The following is a 25835-nucleotide window of genomic DNA, read 5'->3' on the forward strand; positions in this document are numbered from 1 at the left end:
TCTGGTAGAGACTCATTTGGGGGCGTGACATTTAAACTTTTTACAGTAACCCTAGGTTTAACTACAGAGACCTCCATAGAAGCACAAGATCAAAAACTAAATCGAAACACAAAAAAAAATGAAACACGAAATCACTAGCCTCTTGTGTTGGTATTTCAGGATCCATACAAAGAAAAACTAGTTTTGCTGCAAAATTAAGAACTAGTTATACCTTTCTTTGTAAACAAAGACCTCTTGATCTTTTGCTGTATTCCTTTCCTCCTCTTGGACATCGTGTGGGCGGCGATCTACCAAGATGAAATCCACCCAAACCTTCTTCTTTGCCTATAAGTTTCGGCCACCCAAAGAATGCCAAAATAAGAAACTTCCTTCTCTTCTCCTTCTTCTCCAAGCAACCGCCGACACTTATGTTCTTCCCCTCCAAGCAAGGTTTCGGCCACCAAGCAAGATGAGAAGAAGAATAGCTAAAAATAGTGGCCGACCCTAGGAGAACAAGCAAGGAAAGAATACAGAGAGGGATGTTGGCCACTAAGGAAAAGAGAGGAGCTTTTGAGAGATTTTTCTACATCTTGTAAGGCACCCTCTACCTCTCTTTTATAATCCTTGGTCATGGTAAAAAAGGAAATTTTAATAATAATTAAAATCTCTCTCTTTTAAATTTCCTATTGTGATGGCTACAAAAGAAAAGTTTTGAAATTAATCTCTCTCTTTTAAACAATGTAGAAGCCTACAAAAAAGGAAAAATTAAAATTAAAGATTCTCTTTTAAATCATGGTAACAAAAGGGAAAGTTTTATCAAAATTAAAATCTCTCTTTTAAACATTATAGATAACTAAAAAAAAGGAAAGATTTTAACAAAATATAAATCTTTTTTAATCCTTTGTAGATAGCTACAAAAGGAAAGATTTTAAAATTTAAAACTCTCTTTTAAAACCATGTGGATGGCTTCAAAAAAGAAAAGATTTTACCAAAATTTAATTTTAAATAAAATCTCCTTTTCTATCATGCTATGGTCGACCCCTTGCTTGGGCACCAAGCAAGGCTTGGCCGGCCACTACTTGGCTTCAAGCTAATGCTTGGTCGGCCTCCTTGCACCAAGCAAGGATGTGTCCGACCAATTACTTGGGTAAGAAGTGGACTTTGTGGATACAAGGCTTTATAGAGTCTACAACAGGGACCAAGAGGAGGAATTGATTTTGGTCTCCCGATGAGCTTAAGCTTCCTGTATTCGACTCGAACACCCAACTCAAGTTCATCAATAATAACTCATACCACTAAAGAGTTATTATTGAACTACCGCACCAATACCATATTACATTATGGGCTCCTTCTTATTATGAGTGCATTAATCTCCTTGTGTTTAAGATATCGAATGTCTATTAATTAAACGAGTTACTGACAACTCACTTAATTAATATCTAGCTCCTTGTCTACAACTAAACTTCATTGTAATGTCGAAACTAAGTCCACCTGCAGACTTTACATGACAATCCTTATGAGCTCCTCAAGGGGGCATCATCAACCTAGATAACTAGTGTAACACCCCAAATTTCATGATTTGGAGTCCTAAAAGATCTTATTAAAATTTAGAAATGCTTTAGAAAAATTCTAGATATTTTTAGAAATTTTTAGAGTATTTTTACGTAATTTTTGGAGGTCGTTTGGTATTTTTACCAAAAGAAAGAAGTTTTGACAAAAAAATATCCAAGCCGAGGCTCGAACCGACAACCCTTGACCCGAGCAAAACCAAGCTAACCAACTGGGCTAGAAGTTATTATTTGATCTAATAAAGGAAGAATTTTATTTAAGTAATAGAAGTTAATAGCGAGAAATAATAGGAAGATAATAAGTTACAACCGGGATTCGAACCCACGAGCTGCGCCTTAAGCCGAACGCGGCCAACCAACTGATCCAGCGATCGTTTCTTATTAAAGAAGGAGAAAAATTCCATTTAAGAAGAAGTTGGAACATTTAAAGTAAATTGGGAAAAAGGTGCACGGCTGAGGGATTCGAAACCTAGACCTGTGATTTGGTCAAAACCTGGCTGACCAACTGTTCCAGCGGATGGTTCTGTTTAGAATTGGTAGCAAAATTATTTAACAAGTTAACCGAATTACCCTAGTTATAAAAGAGAGGACTTAAGTGAAATTTCGGGAATTAACCTCTCCTTCTCCTCTCTCGCGGCGTCGACTTTCTCTCGGGCGAAACCGCAGCAGTTGGAAACTAGGGCTTCTCCGGCGGTCGGCCAAAGGGGACCTCTCCGTGGGTTCTTCACAAGTCCAAGCTCCTCTTGTCGAGGAGAATCCGTAAGCACGAGGAAGAGGGCAAGTTTGCGAGATCCTCCACAAACGCTAGAAGCGTTGGAAGCCTTTTCTTCGGCTGTAAGTCCAAGAAACCCGAGGTAAGTTGCTACTCACCTGCAGTAGGATAGCTCCGAGGTTTTATTCCTTGTTCTTTTCTTGTTTCCGAAGCTTTGCATGAATTTTCTTGTGGTTTCAGTTTTCGGATCTTTTAGTGTTCATGAATTCTGAAGCTTGCTGGGTGTTGATTTTTGTAGCTTGCTTCTAGAGATTTTAATTTCTGTTGTTGATTCTTTCTTGGTTTTGTTTGCTGCCGTGAGCCCTAAAGAAAGAAGAGAAGGATTGATTGAGTTTAAGCATGAAGAACAGGAGAATGTGGAAGAGGTTAGATAAGGTTTTAATGTTTCCCTCTTAGAATGAAAAGGATTTAGAAGAATGCTATGTTTGTAATACCTCAGAATTTAATTTCCTGGCAGTTGTGTGGGAAATTTTTATACCTGTAGTTTCATGAAGAACAGCTATGTTGTAGGTTATGTTGCGGCCTTGCGTTGGTATAGCGGTTTTGATTTCTATAGAATATATTTGAGAAGTTTTGAATCTGAATTATGTTCCTTGCATGGCTTCCACTGGATTGTTGATTCGAGTTAGTTTCAATAGTTAGGAGTGGGTTGAGTTAGTTCTGATGTAGCAAGCTTAAGAAGATTTGATTGCTCCTTTGTAGTTCTGTTATAGCATGCTTAAAGAAGGTTTGATTGCTCCTTAGTGTCCTGTTATAGCATACTTAAGGAGGAATTCGATTGTTTCTGTGTAGTCCCATTGTAGCAAGCTTAAGGAAGATCTGATTACTCCTTTGTAGTTCTGTTAAAGTGTGTCGCCATGAAATCTATTTCAGAACAGTTTTATTTTGTAAAGCTTTGATTGTTAGGGATTTTTAGAATAGCCCCAAGATTTTGTTGTTTCCTTTGCAACTCTATTGAAGCATGGTTAAAAGATTACAGTTATCTTATAAAAGTTTAGCTGTGAATAAGTTTTATATGGGTATTGTTTTAGTTTCCAGCAAGCTTTAATTGGTTGTAGCCTTGCAAATCTTGGTTTGAGGTTTAGATAATTTGCTTACGTTAAATCTGAGCATGAGGTTTAGATAATTTGCTTACATTAAATCTGAGCATGAGGTTTAGATAATTTGCTTACATTAAATCTGAGCATGAGGTTTAGATAAATTGCTTATGTTGAATCTGAGCTTGAGGTTTAGATATGCTACTTCCATTCAAGTATATGGATAACATATGTGCTTGGCTGATTCTGGAATTTTAAATGGATTACGAGTTATAATATCTTTATTGAGTGAATTCCATATAAGCTGTGTATTAGTCATATTATGGAAAGGAAGTCTGAGAGACGATGAAAATCTTTACTAGCCAGAATATGTTTCTTTTGTTAAGTTGCTTTGCAGAATTTCTATTAAGCAAGTGCAGATTTATTTAAGCTAGTATGCAGATTTCTGTTAAGCTATTATGCAGATTTTATTCAAGCTAGTATGCAGATTTCTGTTAAGCATTAGTGCAGATTTTTGATAAGTATTGTATGTGCAGATTTCTTTTGTATTCTATGCATGATTATGTGTTACATAGTTAGTTTCATTCATAGATGCATAAGAAAGATAAAGAAAAGTATAAGAAAGATAAAGAAAAGAAAGAAAAGGCCGAGGCCTTATGTAGATCCCAAAGTCAAGACTTTAGGGATTTTTGGCGCACACAAGGTGTCTATTAAAATGTCAAGGCATTTAAAGAAGAAGTAATTAAGATTATAAGTATTTTACGTTTAAGAAGAGGCTAGTACCCGACTTCCGAGGTTGTCGTTAAACAAATCCAGGTGTCCAATTCCGAGGTCTTGGCCCTGGTAGACCGAGGTCTGCTCTTTTAGGATTGGTGGCTCGCTACCCCAACCTATTAGGGAACGCGCATAAGATGGTACTACGCCTGGGCCCAAGAAGAAGTTGATTATTATTTTGAAGTATTATAGGTATAAGTTTTTGGATAAGTAAAACGAGTTTTACATAAACATAAAGTATTAAAGATTAAGTTTAGAACAAATGAAATAAGATTCATATAGTTCTAAAAATCAGTAAGTTTAGTTCTTTATTCTACCATGTTTATCTAGTAGATGAGTAGTTTTCATGTTTACCTATTAGATGAGCAGCATGATTAACTATTAGAATTACATGAGTAGATTCCTTAGCTTTTCTTTGCTATTAGTTTGACATGAGCAGTTATGTTTATGCTTTATTTCTTTTTAGAGCATATAGTTTCTAGTTCTTTTCGTATACATGCACATTCGTGATTTTGTGAGTTAGATAGCGCTTACTAAGCAAATTTTTCTTATAGACTACACTTCCTCTTACTGTAGATATAGGAAAGGAAAAGATATAGAAAGGAAGGCGATAAGGAGGTGTTCGAAGGATGTGTGATGCCAGGACTATGGAAGCCTTGGGACTAGGAAAGAAGTTTTAGTTTAGTTTCCATTGTCTTTTGCTATGTTAGGAGTATTTGAGATAGTATTTGTTATTTTGATATGATTAGGATGTAGTAGAAGAATTGTAATCTTGTGTGATGATTTCTGGTGTTGTTTTCATTATTTTGGATTTATTATACTGCGTGGTTGATTGATAAGTGTTCCAGCCGCTTGTGGCTGAGTATATATTGCATGTATTGTTGAATATGGTCACCGGTACAAGGGAGATTCTTTCAAAATTTTTCGGTAGGGTTTCCATGTGATTTTTAATCATACCGGTTAAGTAGAGTTAGTAGTTAAGTAACGGTCATCCTTAGAGAGTAGTAGTAGTAAGAAAGGTGGTCGTTACAACTAGGACACATTTTCCTTCTATAATCAACAACACACCATATAAATAATATTATTTTACAACTTATCGGGCCTATTGATTTAACGAATAAATCTCACCCATTGATAAATTAAAGAAATAAATACTAAGTATATGTGTTTGTTATTATATCGGGATTAAAAGTACACACATCCATAATAACAGAGGTTATGTTCTTTTATGCAGTCACTATAAAAGGAACAACCTCAAATGGTCCTGCTCAATACACACATAGTGTACTAGTGTAATTTTATAGTCAAGATAAACTAGTACCAGATTACACTACAACCTTTCCAATGGTTTGTCCCAATTCATCTTGGTTGTGAGCTACTATTTATAATTTATAAGGAACTGATAACATGAACTTTTGTGTGACACCCCACACCATGTTATCTACAATATAAATTAAATGGACAACTGCATTTAACTAAATGCAGACATTTGACCAATGTTATTCTTATTACAAAATAAATATTCATTCAATAAATGTTCATACAAAAAGCTAGGCTTTTAGTATACATCCTAACAAAGATATCGTATGCCCATTAATTAAATAAGTTACTGACAACTCATTTAATTAACATCTGACTCCAAGAGTAGTACCACTCAGCTTTATTATCATGTCTGACTAAGTCCACCTGCAGGGTTTACATGATAATCCTTATGAGCTCCTCAAGGGCACATCATCAACCTAAATAAATAGGACACAGTTTCCCTTTATAATCAACAACACACCATATAAATAGTACTATCTCCCAACTTATCGGGTCTATTGATTTAATGAATAAATCTCACCCATTGATAAGTTAAAGAAATAAATACTAAGTATATGTGTTTATTATTATATCGGGATTAAGAGTACGCACATCCATAATAATAGAGGTTCTATTTTTTTATATAGTCAGTATAAATCGAATAACCTCAAATGGTCCTGCTCAATACACACATAGTGTACTAATGTAATTATATAGTTAAGATAAACTAATACCAAATTACACTACAACCGTTCCAATGGTTTGTCCCTATCCATCTTGGTTGTGAGCTATTATTTATAGTTTATAAGGAACTGATAACATGATCTTCTGTGTGGCACCACACACTATGTTATCTACAATATAAATTAAAAGGGCAACTGCATTGACATATATATAAATATAAAATGTAGACGTTTGACCAAAGTGATTTTCATTTCAAAATATCTCAAAAATAGATGTTTATACAAAAGCTAGGCATATAGTATACATCCCAACAGTTGTCTGGTTAAGAAGGTTTTTGAAGTATCTAAAGATTGCTAAGGATAGTGGGAATCTTGTTATAGTGTATTGTGATAGTCGAGCTACTATAACTTTTTCTAAGAATCCCAAATATTACAGCAAAGGCAAGTATATAGAAATTAAGTATAATTTTATAAGGATATTGTTGACAATAAAAAGATAATTCTTAAGTATGTCCCTACACGTGTTATAATTGTAGATTCTTTTACTAAGTCATTGACTAAAGAGTATTTCAAGGATATGTGAAGTGTTTGGGACTTCGTAAAATGTAACATTTTGTAAAGACAATTGGATATATGAAATTTCATGATCTGTTCAATGTAAATGTCTTTGTTACATTTGAATAAAGTCTTAGTAAGCATGTTTGCAGGTTGAGATTCGTCCACTCACATGGACAATCATCTCTATTTGTTAAGTATAAATAGAGATAAAACTATTACTTATGGAACGATTTATATAACTATGAATAGAAACATACCCATAAGTTAATGTCGTCTTAATAATTGTATCAAGATGAGATTATTTATATGTTAATAATGATCGAAGTAAATGAACCCATTATTTACTAAACATATTGGAAGCTAGATTGGAATTCATAATTTGAATTCAATATTAGATATTAGATATATCTAGATCAAAATATGTATGATATTAAATTTGAGGAAAACATGCTCTCTTTTAGTAAAGAAAATAACATCATAACATGTGATTCATACCACATATGTTATTACGACAATAAGGGTAATAGGAGAATCGATCTTTGCTTCTCTACTATGTTAGACCCTTGAGATTATAAGTTAATCTCAATTTTATCCTAAGTGACTATTTAACTATTTACTTAATGTTCTAATCAGTGCCTTAGCGTGTATCCTATGGCTATAGATGATTCGGTCTATGGTGCATAACTAGGAAAGTGACTGATTAGAATGAATAAATTATAGCTAAAAAGGAAGATTAAGATAGATTTACATCTTTAATATTTATTCACTAGTCAATCAATTATATTTTTTTTGGGTACATAAAATGTCATTGTGAATAATTGTATTAATTGAAGATATGGAACATGCTCTAAACATAATTATCATTATGAGGGATTAGAGATGTTCATACTAATGTAAATAATTTAATATGGGATTAAAGCAAGATATGGATATCTCTAATTCACTTGGGAGAGCGGCTAAGTAAAGTGTAACAACTTTGTTAGCATTAATCGCTTAGAGAGTTGCTATGTAAGGTGTAACAATCTTCTTAGCATCAATCACATAGTATGCTCGTTGTCGCACGAATCATTTTCTCTAATGTATGAAATGGATGTTCTTGTATAGTCTTTGTGACTTGACTCTTGTATTGTCTTTGTGACTTAATTCTTGTTTTATCTTGGTGACTAATTTAGCCTTGGTGATTTGACTTGTATGAATGGGAGATATTGGTAATGGGAACATGCAATAGTGGGGGTTGCCAATGATATGCATGTTACCCACATTTAATAAGGGAAATTACCATTCTACCCCTTGGGATTCCCATTATATAATGCATCTAAGTCTTTCATCAAGAGGGAGGCAAGAAGTAGTGAGAAGAAGAACATCTGAAAGATTTCGTCATTTTGTTTGTGGATTTGTGAAGGGTTTTCTGATTCTCTAATCGCTCTTCGGACAACAAGCACGAAATTTGTTCTTTGTCTTCAAGAGATTGCCTTCCTTTGTGAGATAACTGTATGTTTGGATAGTTTTATAGGCATTGTAATTTTCATATTTCATGTATTTAATTCACAAAGGCACCCTAGTGCTACACCATTACTACAAGAGAGTCATCCTTTGGTTAGTTTGTGAACCCCAAAAGCTACCTTACGATTTGAGACTTGAGAAGCCGATAAAAATTTACCACCCAAGGGTTCAAAAGATAAGCTCCAAGTTGCCTAACTTCTACATAACCTGTCAAAACATCAATATAATCATCTTTTGAAATAAACTCAAGATTAAATCAATCAACCAAATGCATGTGTGACATAGTTTCTAGATCCTTTATCAAGCTAAATAACTTTCGAGGACCACAAATTTCCTCACAATTACACTCTCAATTCATAAACTCCATCATCCAAATTTAATCATTTTAATTTTCATAATCTCATGATAAATCTTGTGCACTTGATACCAGATATAAATATCTAAATTACATTGTTATGCTATTAAAATATCATTGTTCGACCTAATGGAAAGTGAAAAACTATTGACCAAGAAACTTATTTAATCACAAGTGAGAAATTATTGACCAACAACCTTCTTGTCTAAGGGCATCCATAGCCTAAACCTTTTACAGATGTTTATGCTCCGCCATCACTGTCATATCAAAAGTTAAAAATCTCACTTTTTTAAAAAACCTTTCTCTACTATCATAAACCTCTCCAACAACTTTTCTTAAGATTCCACTATCAATTTACTTATTTTTATTTATATTTCCAATTATATTTATTTATAATTTTATTTACTATATATAATATTAATTAATATTTATAATTATATTATTCTTTTAAATTTTATACATTTATTTATGTAAAAACAATAATTCGATAAAAATAAATAAATGTTTAACAAAAATATAAATAAATAAATAAAATATTAAATAGGGCAACGGGCCCTTGTTTTTTGCTGCCTTTACGCGTGTGTCAAGAGTGTAATATATGCGAATTTAATTTAGGGTTATCGTGGAATAACCTTAGGAAAATTTTTAAGAATTTTTAGAAATTTTTCTGGAGCTAAACGGAGTCCATAGGACTCCGTATGAGGGATACGCCGACGGGGCTAGATAAAGGCAGGTTTAGAATACCCAAATTAAGCGGGAATTGATTAAGGCTAGACTTAGGCCTTAATTAAGCTAACCTAGGGGTGGGATTGATTTCGTTATAAAGCCCGAAGCCTCCCTGTTCACCTTCGGCTTCTCTATTCATCCCCTGCGCCTCGCGATCTCAGACGCCACACGACCGAGACCGACGATCGCTTCTTCCCTCGGTGTCGCCGGCGAGGAGCGGATCTTGGAGCATCGAAGGGAAGAAAGGTTAGTAGAACCGAAACCCTCCTTCTCCCCGATCCCTTTTCCTCTTCTCTGATCTCGGCGAACGGCGGCGACAGATCCTTGATCGGTGGATTTCGCCGGCGGTTGGGTGGGAATCAAGGGAAACGGCGTTGGATCTGGGCGTCGGTGACCGGCGGTGTGAGGTAACGCCCAGTGTTTCCTTCCGATTTTCCCTTGTTTTGTTCGTCGGCAAGCACAAGTCGAGCCCTAACTTCGATCTCAGAGGTAAGGGTTTGGTTTTGGTTGTGAATTCGAACCTTGATCTTTTCTAGGGCTGATTCGGGTGGTTTTCCTTGGGAAGCAGAGATTGGTGTCTTGTTTCTGGCCACCACAGCTGGACTAGATCAACTCCTCCACCGGATCTGTGATCGTACTCTAGCCAAGATCCTGAGAGAAGCAGAGCTTGTGTTGTGATTCCGGCCACTACAGCTCTGGTGGGGATTGCTCTTCTTCCTCAGATCTGTGGTTTGCTCCGGCGATCAAGAAGAGGTACTGAGATCAATTTATTGCTGTTGTTAACGGATTTGTTTGGATGATTTCTGGCTATTTCTTTCTTCTTGATCCGGTTGGTGCAGATGCAGCATGTAGTCTTCTGTGGTAGGGAAATGATGCATTGCTTAAATCATACTTTCTTGACCTAGCTGTGTATCCAACAGATTGTTAACACCGAATCCTTATAGTCCATGATCCGGATCACTAGCAGGAGTAACCGGTTTTGGGTGTGTTTAGGTGTTGGAAGCTTCTTTTATGTGCGGTTCCAGTGGAGCTAATTACGGTGGATTGTGTGGAGCAACATTGGTTAACAGAGGTAAGTGTTATTATGTTGGATAATTAAAGGGTACACATTGTAGGTTAACCTAAATATTGTGGGGTTATGTTCTGTTGTGCTACCTCAATAATTGAGGATTGTAAGTGTGGATTCACCTAAAGCTGAAATGGATTTCCATGATGGTTAGGTTCATTTCTTGTTAGGTGATATAGAAAGGATTAGTGATGACTAGGATCGGTAAAAAGGGATTTAATTTATGGATGGGTAAGCTAAGTGAAATTTAATCTACACTTACTAATAGAAAGGCGTAGAAATCGTGGTCAGCTATTGCTAGGAAGTTGGCTAGTTACTTGTAGATTTATTCATCTATTTGTAGAGTACACATATATAGTTATATAAATTTGTATATGTGATACAGGACCTTGATTGACGACGAGTCATGTGACGTGGTTGTTCTGTTGATTTTGGGATATATCGAGGCGGGTATTTCTTCCTAAATTTCTATTTAGCTCTTTGAACTTTAAAGCATGGTTATATGTTTTTGGATATTTAGGTTGCATTCCTTAAATCTTATTATTTGTTGCTTTCCTGCTTGTCTCTTTTGCTTGATCTTTGATATGATCTGGGTTGCTTCGTTACAGTCTCTATTCTTGTTATTTGTGACTCTATTGTTTATACACATGTAGAGTGTTGTAGGGAGGACTGTATTGGATATTTGTGGGCTATACCTGTCTAGGTTGTGATTGGTATGGGTTATAGGTCCTACAGGTTTACCATTCCATTTGCATAGTGGTATGTGTAGTTACGTCTGTTGTGGTTATTGGAGGCGTTTATGAGGGGGAAGGTTGTTGCATGGATGATGATTATATATATGTATATCATGCTCATCATTCATTGCATCTGATGACCGTTGTCTCCCTTGTGGTTGAGAAGGTCATCAGTTGGTTTGGTTTAGCGCGCACATTCGACCACTCATGGGTAGTGGTAGCTGGAGCAGTCGCCGCTTGTCCTGTTGTGCCACCCGGTCACGAGGTTTAGTGAGATCCGGCGTTGTGAGCAGCCAGGGACCCTGATGCTATGTAGTTAGATAGCTACTAGCGGACTGTCCGCCTCGACCACTCTATTGTGGGCTGGAGGGTAGTACAGTCGTCACAGACCCAAGCCTCTCGGCCATACAGGGGTCGTGGTGTCTAGAGAGGTGGCGGGGGTGACCATGGAGCATGCATGCACTTTTGCATATGATGCACGGTGCATCTGTGGGGATATTTTTGCATACATGCTTACTAGATATTAGCTGCATGTGATTGTGATCTGTTGCATTTGTCTGAGCTATGATTGTTGCATATGGATGCCATGCTGCATACATGTCATTTACTTTACATATATTTGCAGACGTATATATATTGCACAGGTGTCCGGAGTATGTTATTGACTCGGTGGGTTTACGGATCATGATATCAGGGGGTTGGTTCTTTTCGGGTATGTACATTTACGTTATATGCTTTTATTATGTCTGGTAGGTTCATGCACAGTCATCTTATCAGGTATAGATAGATGAGTTGTGTTATGTTAGCATATTCTTATTCTTTGCTTATGGAGACTGTATCCTTTGATTCCTATATCTTTATGTAGACCATGCTTTATCCTGTCTATACCTGCTGAGTTCCCTGTACTCACTACCCCGTTTATATGCTGTTGGTTTCAGGTAGTAGGTAGATGATATGATGATGCTTGGAGTGTGCTGCTGGCCGGTTCCCCCTTCCCACGTCACATCCGGAGCCCCTTTTTGGTTTTGTTTTCTCTTTCCCTACCCTTCGATTTTGTTGGATTTAGAGTTGTGAAAACGAACTATGTTTGATTCGTGTATTGTGGACTCATACCTGTGGTATTTTGTGGACTTTCGCATTTGTGGGTTCTTTATTCGTTTTTCCGCGGTGTTTTGATATATATCTGTGTGGGCTAGATATTTAATTGCGTGGTTGTGTTTCTTTGGTGCATAAATATTCCAGCCGCCTGTGGCTGACGTATTTTGTTTGTACGGATGTTTCCGATTGTCACCGGTACAGGGGAGATGCTGCCGAAATTTTTCGGGAGGTATTTCCTCGGGGGGCGTGACAATTTAGTGGTATCAGAGCAGGTACGATACCTGTCTTGCTATGTGTTCCGGTTTTTTTTGAGATTTTTCTGATACCAATTTAGTGGTATCAGATCGGGTTTACGGGGCCTATTTCTTTTCGGGTTTTGGATTTTCGGAGGTTTTCGTTATTTCGTGTTTTAGTTCTGAGGTTACGATGTCTATTTCTCGGGTCTTGGATTTCCGAGGGTTGCGAGATATACGAGTTTTACGAGGACTCCGAAGTTACGAGGTTTTTCACTCGGGATCCATTTTTTTTTCTTTCTTTCTTCCGATGTGACTGTCCGGATGTTGGGACCAGGCAGCGGCAGGATATCTCCAAGCTATAGGATGTAAGTTAAATCACTGTGTATTATAGTGTTGTAGTCTTACCTTGTGGTTCTTATCAGGAATGAAGCGCGGAGATACGACCCCTCGTCCGCGTCGTGTTCCGGGGCGACCCCGGAAGCAGCCTATCGAGTCAGTAGAGGTTGAGCCAGAGGAGCACGAGGCGGATTCTGCAGGCATTGAGGTTGACAGTAGCCGACAGACTCCTCAGACTTCTATGAGAAATCCGGGTGTTCAGACTCAGGCGGTTTCTCCGAGATTACCCCCAGTTATCCCTACTCCGGTTGCTACTCCTTAGGTGAGGGATAGAGCCCGCATCCCATTATTGGCTCGGTCGGTGAAGGACCGATTTACTCTATTTCATGGGGTTCCCGACCCGACGGTTGCTCGGTCTTGGTTGGGAAATGTGGAGGATACTTTTGAGTATTTGTCGTGTACCGAGGAAGAAAAAGCTGAATTAGCTGCGTACCACCTTCGAGATCAGGCTGTTACATGGTGGAAGATGCAGAAGACACTTTTTGGAGACCAGAGCATCACATGGACTTTATTCCGAGAGGCATTCGAGAGACAGTATTTCCCAGCTCCTTATCGTATGGCACGTTGACAGGAATTCTTACATCTGAAGCAGGGGGATCGGTCTGTGATGGAGTATGATGCGGAATTTAACCGATTGGCTGAGTATTGCCCTCATTTAGTTGCCCAGGAGAGTGATCGGTTAGATCAGTTCACTCAGGGTCTTGCAGTATATATCCGTATTAGGATATCTGGCTTCACTCCTAGTACGTACCGGGAGGCGTTGGATAGAGCTTTGATGATTGAGATGACACAACAGCAAATTTCCCTAGAAAAGGGAAAGGATAAGCAAAATGCTCAGGGTATGACTTCGACTCAGAAACAACAGAACCAAGGTCAGAAGAAACGGAAGAAATGGCAGGGATCCCGGGCTACTTCAGGGGAGTCCCATCGATCATCGAAGACAGGACGATCATCTGTTGGTTCTTCTAGACCTCCTCAGAAGGATTACTCTGGGGAACTCAGATGTTTTAGATGTGGTGCTGAGGGTCACGCTAAACCTAACTGCCCATTGAGCCAAGATATATGTTACTACTGCAAGCTTCCGGGGCATGTGAGCCGCGATTGTACTCTGAAGGCTCAGTTACAGGCTGCTAAGGTTACCCCTCAAGAAAGTCATACTACTCAGACTCGACGGCCGAAGGGACCGCAGAAGACGCAGAGCACTTCACATCAGCAGAGTATACCACCTTCTCGGGCACAGGTATACCATATTCAGAGTCAGCAGTACCCGGCGGTACCTATGGCTATGCAGTATTCCTCGGCTGTCCCGTCACATCAGATGCATCCGGCACATCAGTATTTTCCGACGCCACCTAGCTCTTGTCCGGTGATCCAGTCTCAGCAGTTAGCTACTACTCCATCAGCACAGTTTCAGACTAGCACTGAGATGCCGCCGGCAGGCACGGAGGCAGGACGGGTTTATGCTATTACTCGAGAGGAGGCACAGCGGGCCGAGGGATCGGTCTTTCGGGGTATGATTACTGTTTATTCTTTTCCTGCTGAATTGTTGATAGATACTGGTAGTTCCCATTCTTTTATTTCTCGAGTATTTCTGAGTAAGATTTGTAGATTACCAGTTCGTCGGACTCATACATTAGTGGTATCTCTACCCTCGGGAGAGATATTAAATATCAGTCAGGAGATTAGAGATTGTCCATTGGGTTTCGAGGGTCAGACCCTTACAGTGGACTTGCAGGTTCTGGATATGTTAGACTTTGACATCATTTTGGGCATGGATTGGTTGGCCAGATATTACGCTACCGTGGATTGCAGCGCGAGAGTGGTTACATTTAGACCTCCGGGTCTACCGTCCTGGGTTTTCATGGGTACTAAGGATGAGGGGATTTCTATCATCTCAGTTATGCAAGCTCAGAGATTGTCTCAAGGATGCCAGGGGTATTTGTTATCTATGATTAAGACTGATCAGGATCATACCCCACCGCTTTCTGACATTCCTATAGTTCGGGAGTACCCCGATGTATTTCCAGAGGAATTACCTGGCTTGCCCCCAAAAAGGCAAGTGGAGTTCACGGTTGAGTTGATGCCGGGGACAGCACCGGTATCAAAGGCTCCATATCGCATGGCACCTAAAGAATTGGAGGAGTTAAAAGTACAATTACAGGAGCTACTGGATAGAGGGTTTATCCGTCCTAGCGTGTCTCCGTGGGGAGCTCCAGTACTCTTTGTGAAGAAGAAGGACGGATCGATGAGATTGTGCATCGACTATCGGCAGCTGAATGCAGTGACTATTAAGAATAAATATCCGCTGCCACGTATAGAGGATCTGTTTGATCAGCTCAAGAATACTTGTGTGTATTCTAAGATTGATCTGCGCTCTGGCTATCATCAGCTCAGTGTGAGAGATTCAGATATGCAGAAGACAGCTTTCCGTACTCGATATGGACACTATGAGTTCTTGGTAATGCCATTTGGGCTTACCAATGCTCCAGCAGTTTTCATGGATCTGATGAATAGGGTATTTCTGGAATTCCTGGATCAGTTCGTGATTGTGTTCATCGATGACATATTGATATATTCTCGATCCGAAGAAGAACATGGGCGACACCTTCGTATAGTATTGGAGACGCTCCAACGAGAACGTCTCTATGCAAAATTCGGCAAATGTGCATTCTGGTTATCTTCTGTGGGTTTTCTGGGACATATTGTTTCTAGCAGTGGTATATCCGTGGACCCACAAAAGATAGAGGCTATTACCAGCTGGGAGCAGCCAAAGTCTGTACAGGAAATTCGTAGCTTTCTTGGTCTGGCCGGGTATTACCGCCGATTTGTTGAGGGCTTCTCTAGCATAGCTCTGCCGTTGACTCAGTTGACCAGAAAAGGGGTGAAGTTTTGCTGGACAGAGTCTTGCGAGACGAGTTTTCAGGAACTGAAGCGAAGACTCATTTCTGCACCTATATTAGTGCTTCCTTCCGGAGATGATGGCTTCGTACTTTATACAGATGCATCATTACAGGGGTTAGGCGCAGTACTCATGCAGCACGGACGGGTAGTTTCTTATGCCTCACGCCAGTTGAAGGAGCATGAGAAGAATTATCCGGTGCATGACCTGGAGTTGGCAGCCATTATATATGCGCTAAAAATCTGGAGACACCATCTATACGGGATTACCTTCGAGATATTCACAGACCATAAGAGTCTTAAGTATCTATTTACTCAGAGAGAATTGAACTTAAGACAGAGAAGATGGATGGAATTCTTGAAAGATTATGACTGTACGATCAACTACCACCCAGGGAAAGCGAACGTAGTAGCTGATGCGTTGAGTAGGAAATCCCGAGGAGTTCTTGCCTGCCACCGTGTGATGGTTACAGAACTGGTACAGAAATTTTCTGAGTTGGGATTAGTAGAGCAGGGGCAGACTGAGCGGGGTGTTCTGTTATCTATGGTTGCCCAGTCACCCATTGTAGAGAGGATTAAAGAGGCTCAGGCTACTGATCAGCATCTGCAGTTTCTGTGTAGCAGAATTACCTCAGGACAGCAGACCGAGTTTTCTTGTGATGGAAAGGGGATTCTATACTTCCGGGGGAGATTGTGTGTTCCTGAGCTACCTTCTTTAAGGGAGGACCTACTTCAGGAAGCACACCGATCCAGATTTGCGATTCACCCTGGTGGTACACGTATGTATAGGGATCTGAGACGTCCTTATTGGTGGGCTGGCATGAAGAAGGACATCGCAGATTTCGTTGCACGATGCCTTGTATGTCAGCAGGTGAAGGCTGAACACCAGAGACCCGCTGGCTTGCTCCAGAAGATACAGATACCGGAGTGGAAATGGGAGCATATCACGATGGATTTCGTCGTGGGTCTACCCAGAACTCGACGAACACATGATACTATTTGGGTGATCGTGGATCGATTAACCAAATCTGCTCATTTCCTTCCGATCCGCAGGACGGACTCATTAGATCGATTGGCAGAGTTGTATTGCAGAGAGATTATCAGGCTTCACGGTGTACCCCTCAGTATTATTTCAGATAGAGATCCGCGGTTTACTTCGCGATTCTGGCAGAGTTTACAGCAGGCTATGGGTACAGAGTTACGATTCAGTACCGCTTTCCACCCCCAGACTGACGGTCAGTCAGAGCATACTATACAGACACTAGAGGACCTACTGAGATCATGTGTCATGGACTTCGGGGGTAGTTGGGAGGATCATTTACATTTAGTAGAATTTGCCTACAACAACAGTTATCATTCAGCGATACAGATGGCACCTTATGAGGCGTTGTATGGCAGAGCATGTAGATCTCCTACCTTATGGACAGAAGTGGGGGAAACACAGATTTTGGGGCCACAGAGTCTTCAGCGTGAGGCGGAGATGGTTCGTACTATCAGGCGCAGACTGTCAGAGGCTCAGGATCGACAGAAGAGTTATGCAGACCAGAGACGGAGACCTTTAGAGTTTTCTGTTGGTGATCATGTATTCTTACGGGTATCCCCTACGAAAGGAGTAAAAAGGTTTGGATTGAAGGGTAAGTTGGCACCTCGCTACATTGGACCCTTCCAGATTCTCGAGAGGATAGGTGAGGTGGCGTATCGACTGGCGCTGCCCCCATCACTTACTGGAGTGCATGATGTATTCCATGTATCTATGTTGAGGAGATATGTACCGCACCCTTCGCATATTCTCACTGATGTATCAGTTGCACTTCAGCCGGATATATCTTATGAGGAGATTCCAGTTCGGATTATGGACCGCAAAGAGCGCCGGTTGCGGAACAAGACAATTCGACTGGTCAAGGTTGGATGGCGGCATCACTCAGACGAAGAAGCCACCTGGGAGTTGGAAGATAAGATGCGAGCTGGTTACCCACACCTATTTACTGAAGGTGAGTAAAGTTTATTTTAGTAACTAGAATAAGTTTATCTACTACTTCTTGCTTTTAGTTGGTAATGGTAAATTTGGGGGCCAAATTTTTATTAGTGGGGGAGAATGTAATATATGCGAATTTAATTTAGGGTTATCGTGGAATAACCTTAGGAAATTTTTTAAGAATTTTTAGAAATTTTTCTGGAGCTAAACGGAGTCCATAGGACTCCGTATGAGGGATACGCCGACGGGGCTAGATAAAGGCAGGTTTAGAATACCCAAATTAAGCGGAAATTGATTAAGGCTAGACTTAGGCCTTAATTAAGCTAACCTAGGGGTGGGATTGATTTCGTTATAAAGCCCGAAGCCTCCCTGTTCACCTTCGGCTTCTCTATTCCTCCCCTACGCCTCGCGATCTCAGACGCCACACGACCGAGACCGGCGATCGCTTCTTCCCTCGGTGTCGCCGGCGAGGAGCGGATCTTGGAGCATCGAAGGGAAGAAAGGTTAGTAGAACCGAAACCCTCCTTCTCCCCGATCCCTTTTCCTCTTCTCTGATCTCGGCGAACGGCGGCGACAGATCCTTGATCGGTGGATTTCGCCGGCGGTTGGGTGGGAATCAAGGGAAGCGGCGTTGGATCTGGGCGTCGGCGACCGGCGGTGTGAGGTAACGCCCGGTGTTTCCTTCCGATTTTCCTTTGTTTGGTTCGTAGGCAAGCACAAGTCGAGCCCTTACTTTGATCTCTGAGGTAAGGGTTTGGTTTTGGTTGTGAATTCGAACCTTGATCTTTTCTAGGGCTGATTCGGGTGGTTTTCCTTGGGAAGCAGAGATTGGTGTCTTGTTTCTGGCCACCACAGCTGGACTAGATCAACTCCTCCACCGGATCTGTGATCGTACTCTAGCCAAGATCCTGAGAGAAGCAGAGCTTGTGTTGTGATTCCGGCCACTACAGCTCTGGTGGGGATTGCTCTTCTTCCTCAGATCTGTGGTTTGCTCCGGCGATCAAGAAGAGGTACTGAGATCAATTTATTGCTGTTGTTAACGGATTTGTTTGGATGATTTCTTGCTATTTCTTTCTTCTTGATCCGGTTGGTGCAGATGCAGCATGTAGTCTTTTGTGGTAGGGAAATGACCCATTGCTTAAATCATACTTTCTTGACCTAGCTGTGTATCCAACAGATTGTTAACACCGAATCCTTATAGTCCATGATCCGGATCACTAGCAGGAGTAACCGGTTTTGGGGGTGTTTAGGTGTTGGAAGCTTCTTTTATGTGCGGTTCCAGTGGAGCTAATTACGGTGGATTGTGTGGAGCAACATTGGTTAACAGTGGTAAGTGTTATTATGTTGGATAATGAAAGGGTACACATTGTAGGTTAACCTAAATATTGTGGGGTTATGTTCTGTCGTGCTACCTCAATAATTGAGGATTGTAAGTGTGGATTCACCTAAAGCTAAAATGGATTTCCATGATGGTTAGGTTCATTTCTTGTTAGGTGATATAGAAAGGATTAGTGATGACTAGGATCGGTAAGGGGATTTAATTTATGGATGGGTAAGCTAAGTGAAATTTAATCTACACTTACTAATAGAAAGGCGTAGAAATCGTGGTCAGCTATTGCTAGGAAGTTGGCTAGTTACTTGTAGATTTATTCATCTATTTGTAGAGTACACATATATAGTTATATAAATTTGTATATGTGATACAGGACCTTGATTGACGACGAGTCGCGCGACGTGGTTGTTCTGTTGATTTTGGGATATATCGAGGCGGGTATTTCTTCCTAAATTTCTATTTAGCTCTTTGAACTTTAAAGCATGGTTATATGTTTTTGGATATTTAGGTTGCATTCCTTAAATCTTATTATTTGTTGCTTTCCTGCTTGTCTCTTTTGCTTGATCTTTGATATGATCTGGGTTGCTTCGTTACAGTCTCTATTCTTGTTATTTGTGACTCTATTGTTTATACACATGTAGAGTGTTGTAGGGAGGACTGTATTGGATATTTGTGGGCTATACCTGTCTAGGTAGTGACTGGTAGGGGTTATAGGTCCTACAGGTTTACCATTCCATTTGCATAGTGGTATGTGTAGTTACGTCTGTTGTGGTTATTGGAGGCGTTTATGAGGGGGAAGGTTGTTGCATGGATGATGATTATATATATGTATATCATGCTCATCATTCATTGCATCTGATGACCGTTGTCTTCCTTGTGGTTGAGAAGGTCATCAGTTGGTTTGGTTTAGCGCGCACCTTCGGCCACTCATGGGTAGTGGTAGCTGGAGCAGTCGCCGCTTGTCCTGTTGTGCCACCCGGTCACGAGGTTTAGTGAGATCCGGCGTTGTGAGCAGTCAGGGACCCTGATGCTATGTAGTTAGATAGCTACTAGCGGACTGTCCGCCTCGACCACTCTATTGTGGGCTGGTTACACCCAAGCCTCTCGGCCATACAGGGGTCGTGGTGTCTAGAGAGGTGGCGGGGGTGACCATGGAGCATGCATGCACTTTTGCATATGATGCACGATGCATCTGTGGGGATATTTTTGCATACATGCTTACTAGATATTAGTTGCATGTGACTGTGTACTGTTGCATTTGTCTGAGCTATGTATGCTGCATATGGATGCCATGCTGCATACATGTCATTTACTTTACATATATTTGCAGACGTATATATATTGCACAGGTGTCCGGAGTATGTTATTGACTCGGTGGGTTTACGGATCATGATATCAGGGGGTTGGTTCTTTTCGGGTATGTACATTTACGTTATATGCTTTTATTATGTCTGGTAGGTTCATGCACAGTCATCTTATCAGGTATAGATAGATGAGTTGTGTTATGTTAGCATATTCTTATTCTTTGCTTATGGAGACTGTATCCTTTGATTCCTATATCTTTATGTAGACCATGCTTTATCCTGTCTATACATGCTGAGTTCCCTGTACTCACTACCCCGTTTATATGCTGTTGGTTTCAGGCAGTAGGTAGATGATATGATGATGCTTGGAGTGTGCTGCTGGCCGGTTCCCCCTTCCCACGTCACATCCGGAGCCCCTTTTTGGTTTTGTTTTCTCTTTCCCTACCCTTCGATTTTGTTGGATTTAGAGTTGTGAAAACGAACTATGTTTGATTCGTGTATTGTGGACTCATACCTGTGGTATTTTGTGGACTTTCGCATTTGTGGGTTCTTTATTCGTTTTTCCGCGGTGTTTTGATATATATCTGTGTGGGCTAGATATTTAACTGCGTGGTTGTGTTTCTTTGGTGCATAAATATTCCAGCCGCCTGTGGCTGACGTATTTTGTTTGTATGGATGTTTCCGATTGTCACCGGTACAGGGGAGATGCTGCCGAAATTTTTCGGGAGGTATTTCCTCGGGGGGCGTGACAAAGAGGGAGAGCATAAACTCTCTTTACAACTTTTATATATATATATATATAAACTGGTCCCAAATTTTGGGACCAGTATAGAGAAAAAATTATAATTCTCACCCATGTAGTGGGGATGCCATTTATAATGGGAGGTTTATAGCAAAAACCTCATGCTATAGACCCCTCCCAAAAAAAAAAAAATGTAGGTGTCCTAATTGTTGACAATATTTAAGAATATTTTTATTTGATATCATTTGATAGATTAGGGAAGTAACATAGAAGGAAGGGAGATGTTAATCTATGATTGAGAGAGATTTTTATTTTCTTTTTATTTGTGATCTTCCTTTTCTAGTGTCTCATGCATCCTCTTATTTTAGTTGGACTCTTTGTAAATAATATAGTAGATGAAAATATGTATGGTGTTTTTCCCTTCATACAATTCTACATGGTATCAGAGAAATAGGGCGTAAGGATGAATTTTATGTTAGTGCAGGGTGCATCTGAATCAAACCTGAGTTTTGATATTGTCAAAGGTTCAAGTTAAGTCTTGTTGTGATCTAACAAGTTGACCAAGTGTGCAAGCTATTTACTCAACTGAGAAAGTCCTAGTTAGAGGCTAAACAAGAAAGACTTAGTAGATCGTGGAAGCCAGGCAGAAAGTCTAAGTGGGTCGAAAGGACTCGACACTTGGCAGGAAAGCTCAATAGGTTTGGAGGAGAAAAGATCGAGGAAAAGTCCTAGGTGGCCAATCCAATGCTAAGCGGCAAAGTCCAAATAGGTCTAGAGGATCAAGGTTTAGCAGGTAGGTTGAGGTAAATAACTAGAGGAGTGACAATGCGGTCATGTTCCTGAAAGGAATAACCTAAGGTCGCTGATCCAACTGAAGAAACTGGGAAGGATTCTAAGTTGAGATCAAGACAATTCTACTTTCTAATACTGCTCATGCATCAAATATAATATTACTGTGCTAACCATTATGTTGTAACATTATATTATCTAACACTATTTTGCAAATCCGCCTGATCAATCAACTAAACGCAGGGACCAGTCGACCGAACCAAGTGGACTCAAACCAAAGATCAAATCAAAGAAGAACAAAACCTTGATGATGTGGCACAGATCAGACCGAGCCAATGCGGAGAAGGAAACCTAGCTGATCGGTCGACTGAAAAGTAGGATCAGTCGACCTAATGATCATTATATTAAAGGCGTATTAAGTGTGAATCTTGGCAAACAGGGAAGGCCACTGTTCGGTCGACTGAATAAGGGGATCAATCAATCGAACCATTAAAGATCAATTAATGATCGAAGATCGGATCTTAGCGAAGAATGAAGAGAGCGGGCTCGGTCGACCGAACCCAAGGATCGGTCGACCAAACATTGACAATTCTTATAAAAGTGGCGCTCGAGGTTCGAGGCTGTGTATCGGATCTGAGTTCATCTCTGTGCAAAACTACCATTCGTGCAACAAGTCTACTACTCATCTCCAAACAAGTTACTGCTCTATCCAAGAAGTACCAACCAAGCTTCACCCTACATCTAGTGTCAGTATATTTTTATTTAGCTTGATTTATCCTTTATTTAAAGTAAGATAATAGGTTGTTACTATCTTACACATTTCATTGTAAGAATTGCTTCTTTCCGAAGGTTTCAGAAAGAAGGATTTTAGTGAATTGTCCAACGGTGCGATCAAGGATCATGAGTCTTGGAGTAGAAGTCGACCTAGGCTCCAAACCAAGTAACTGAATCATGTTCTCTATTTTTCGCTACAATACTTTGGTTTAAACACTTAAAAAGAAAAGAGTTTTTAAAAAAGCGATATTCACCCCCCTATCACACTTTCTCGTTACTTCAATTGGTATCAGAACAAGGTTGCTCTAAAAATTACTTAACCATTTTTCGAGCAATTTTAAAAAACTTTTTTTTTCTTTAAGAGTGTTTTCTTTAATACTTAAGTAATATTTTTTATTCTTTATCCTGCACTGCTAATCCCAAGAAAAAAGTCTTGAAATTTGTTTTCTATCTTTTTCTTGCAAGAATGTCGACTTCTTATCTAGAAGGGAGAAACATCCATGAATCTCCACCGTACGATCAAGTCTATTTTAATTCTTGGAGGTGAATGATGGAATGTTTTGAAGGAAGCAACAATTTCGAGAACTGGATTGCACTGAGACAACCCTCTCAAAACTTAGAAGCAAACACAAAGGTAATGGATAAATGAATTAGTGTTTTTCCTAATAAAATTTTGTGTCGATTAGAAGATTACAAAAATACATTTGAGCTATGGACCAAATTGATCAAGCTTCATGAGACTCCATCAAGGCTAGAAGATCAAGGAAAAAGTGATTTTGAATCTGAGTCTAAATCTGGAGAGTTATCCTAATCGTTGAGGAAGAAGCTGATGAATTCGAACTTGAGTCAAAACAAGTGTCCAAGATCGAATCCAAGATGGCAACAGACAAGGGGGTGAATCCTAACAAGGATTCAAAAGGTAACACTATGAATATAAAATTTAAAGATCACATAACATGTTTTAAGTGTAGTGAAAAAGGGCACTAAAAAAGTAAATATCCAAAGAATCGTTCTGCACAACTGAAGGCAAAGGAGGAACCAATGCCTGGAGTCTGGAAAAGGAAGGACTATATCAAATACTCCAAGTGCAAAAGAATGGGACATTACAAATCTTAATGCCCAAAGAGAAGGCCTAAGGACGTAGGGGGAGCAATTAAGGTAAATCAATTTAATTTATATGAAAATTATACGCTTTAGATCTTTCCTGTTTAGATTGTACTATGAATTAAAAAAAGCATGAAAATCCTACATTAACATTACTTAATAAAAATAATTAAATTAATAAAAAATAAAATAATCCAAATGTAATCAAATCAACCCAAACCTTAATCAAGACCTAAATCTAGTTAATCAAAATTTATTTAATAAAGATGATTTAAATTTAAATTAAAATAATAACTATCTAAAGTTAATTAAAAATAAACAAAATTTAACAAAAAATTTAGAAAATAAAAATAAGAAACTAAATGGTAAAAATTCCAAATTAAATATAAATTTAAATTTTAGAAAACTAGAAAAAAAAATAATCTTTTGAAAAATAAAATAATCTTTTGAAAAATAAAATTAATAAACTATAAAACATTATTAATAATTTTATCAACTCACAAAATCTAGATCTATGTTACAAATAAAAAAAAATCTAAAACAAAACTTCGACAAACCTAATTATAATCATGTACCCTTTAATTATGAAACTAATCAATAATTTAAAAATACTAATAACATAACAACAACAACAATAATAATAAAACAACAATAATAAAAAAAAATAAAACAATAATAATAATAATAAAAATAATATAAAAATAATAATAATAATAATAATAGCAATAATCATAAAATAATAATAATAATAATAATAATAATAATAATAATAAATAATATGACTTATTTGATTTGATTGGCTTGTCATGATCATGCATACTTGTTTGTTATATATCATGTCATGCATTCTCTCCATATGCTTAGCTTAAAATGGTTAGTTAAAAAGGTTTACCAAATCCTAATAATATAGCATCAGAATGGATTAGGATGATAGTATGTTAATGAAACTTTGTCGAAGACATGTCTAAGATGAATCTTATGTATTCTACCTGGTACACTAGTCTTAGTGGATCTGTAACAACCCAAATTTCCTCATTTTGAGTCCTAATGGTACTTATAAATATTTATAAATACTTTAGAAATATTCTAGAGAATTTTAGGAATTTTTAGAGTATTTTTATGAAATTTTCGGAGTTCGTTTGATATTTTTTACTAAAAGAAACAAGTTGGAAAAAAATAAAAAGGTTGAGCCGAGGTTCAAACCCGAGACCTTTGGTTAAGCAAAGCCTTAAGTTGTTTCTGATGACCAAGAACCCAGCAGGGCCGTGCTGATTAAGGAAAGAGCGTAAATAATTTAGGTAGTAGTGGATAACAGAAATATTTAGGTATTAAAAGGGATAAGTTAAGAGAAGAATTGGGATTATATCCATGACCTAAATTCTTCTCTCGACGGCATGCGCGCGGCGTCTCTATTGGGCGAAAACTAAAGAGAAGCTAGGGATTCTCTCCGGCGACCGATGTAGGGTGATCTCTGAGAGGTTTCTCCACCATCGCGACCACCTTGTCGAGGAGAACAAGTGGATGTGAAGAAGTTGCCGAGAGCTTGAGTTTCTCCGAAGCCGAGAAGCGATTTCGGTTGTAAGTCTAAGAACAAAAGTAAGTTCTCTCACCTGCAGTAAGAGTATTTCCGAGATTGTTTTTTTTTCCTTGCTGTTGCAAAGGTTGTGGTAGCCGTGGAACCCTAGCATGCGTGTGTGATTGATTGCTTCAAGTCACTACAACAAAAATGTTAAACGACAACACCACAAAGACAACAGTTTTAGATGAAATTATTGTAAATTTGGTAAAAGACAACGGTTTTAGAAAAAATCGTTGTCTTTGAGCTCCCATAAAATACAAAAGACAATAGTTTTGTGAAAACCGTTGTCGTTGGGTAATTTTTTTTAAAATCAACAACACATTTTACAACGGTTATCTAAAACCGTTGTCTTTAAGCGCTTTTTTAGGGGCTACAACAATAGTTTTTATAAAACCATTGTCTTTGACTTTATTTGTTCCGTCATTTTCCCTCTCACAATTTTGCTTTCCCTCTCTCCCCAAATTTTTTCGGCTCCTTACTTTCCCCTTCGCATTCTCGATCTCTTCACGCCATCCACTACTGTGTGCTCTCCTCTCTCCCAAGTGAGCTG

At 39.0% G+C, this 25835-nt stretch overlaps 1 long non-coding RNA gene across 1 annotated transcript; it reads left to right on the forward strand.

Moving 5' to 3' along the window:
• Positions 1 to 9773: 9773 nt before the first annotated feature.
• LOC122003702 lies at positions 9774 to 10728 on the forward strand. Its single transcript, XR_006118043.1, has 3 exons — positions 9774 to 10010; positions 10251 to 10329; positions 10709 to 10728. It is a non-coding gene; the product is annotated as an uncharacterized LOC122003702 (long non-coding RNA).
• The last annotated feature ends 15107 nt before the right edge of the window (positions 10729 to 25835 follow it).

This window comes from Zingiber officinale, chromosome 7B (assembly GCF_018446385.1).
Source record: "Zingiber officinale cultivar Zhangliang chromosome 7B, Zo_v1.1, whole genome shotgun sequence".
Lineage (NCBI taxonomy): Eukaryota > Viridiplantae > Streptophyta > Magnoliopsida > Zingiberales > Zingiberaceae > Zingiber > Zingiber officinale.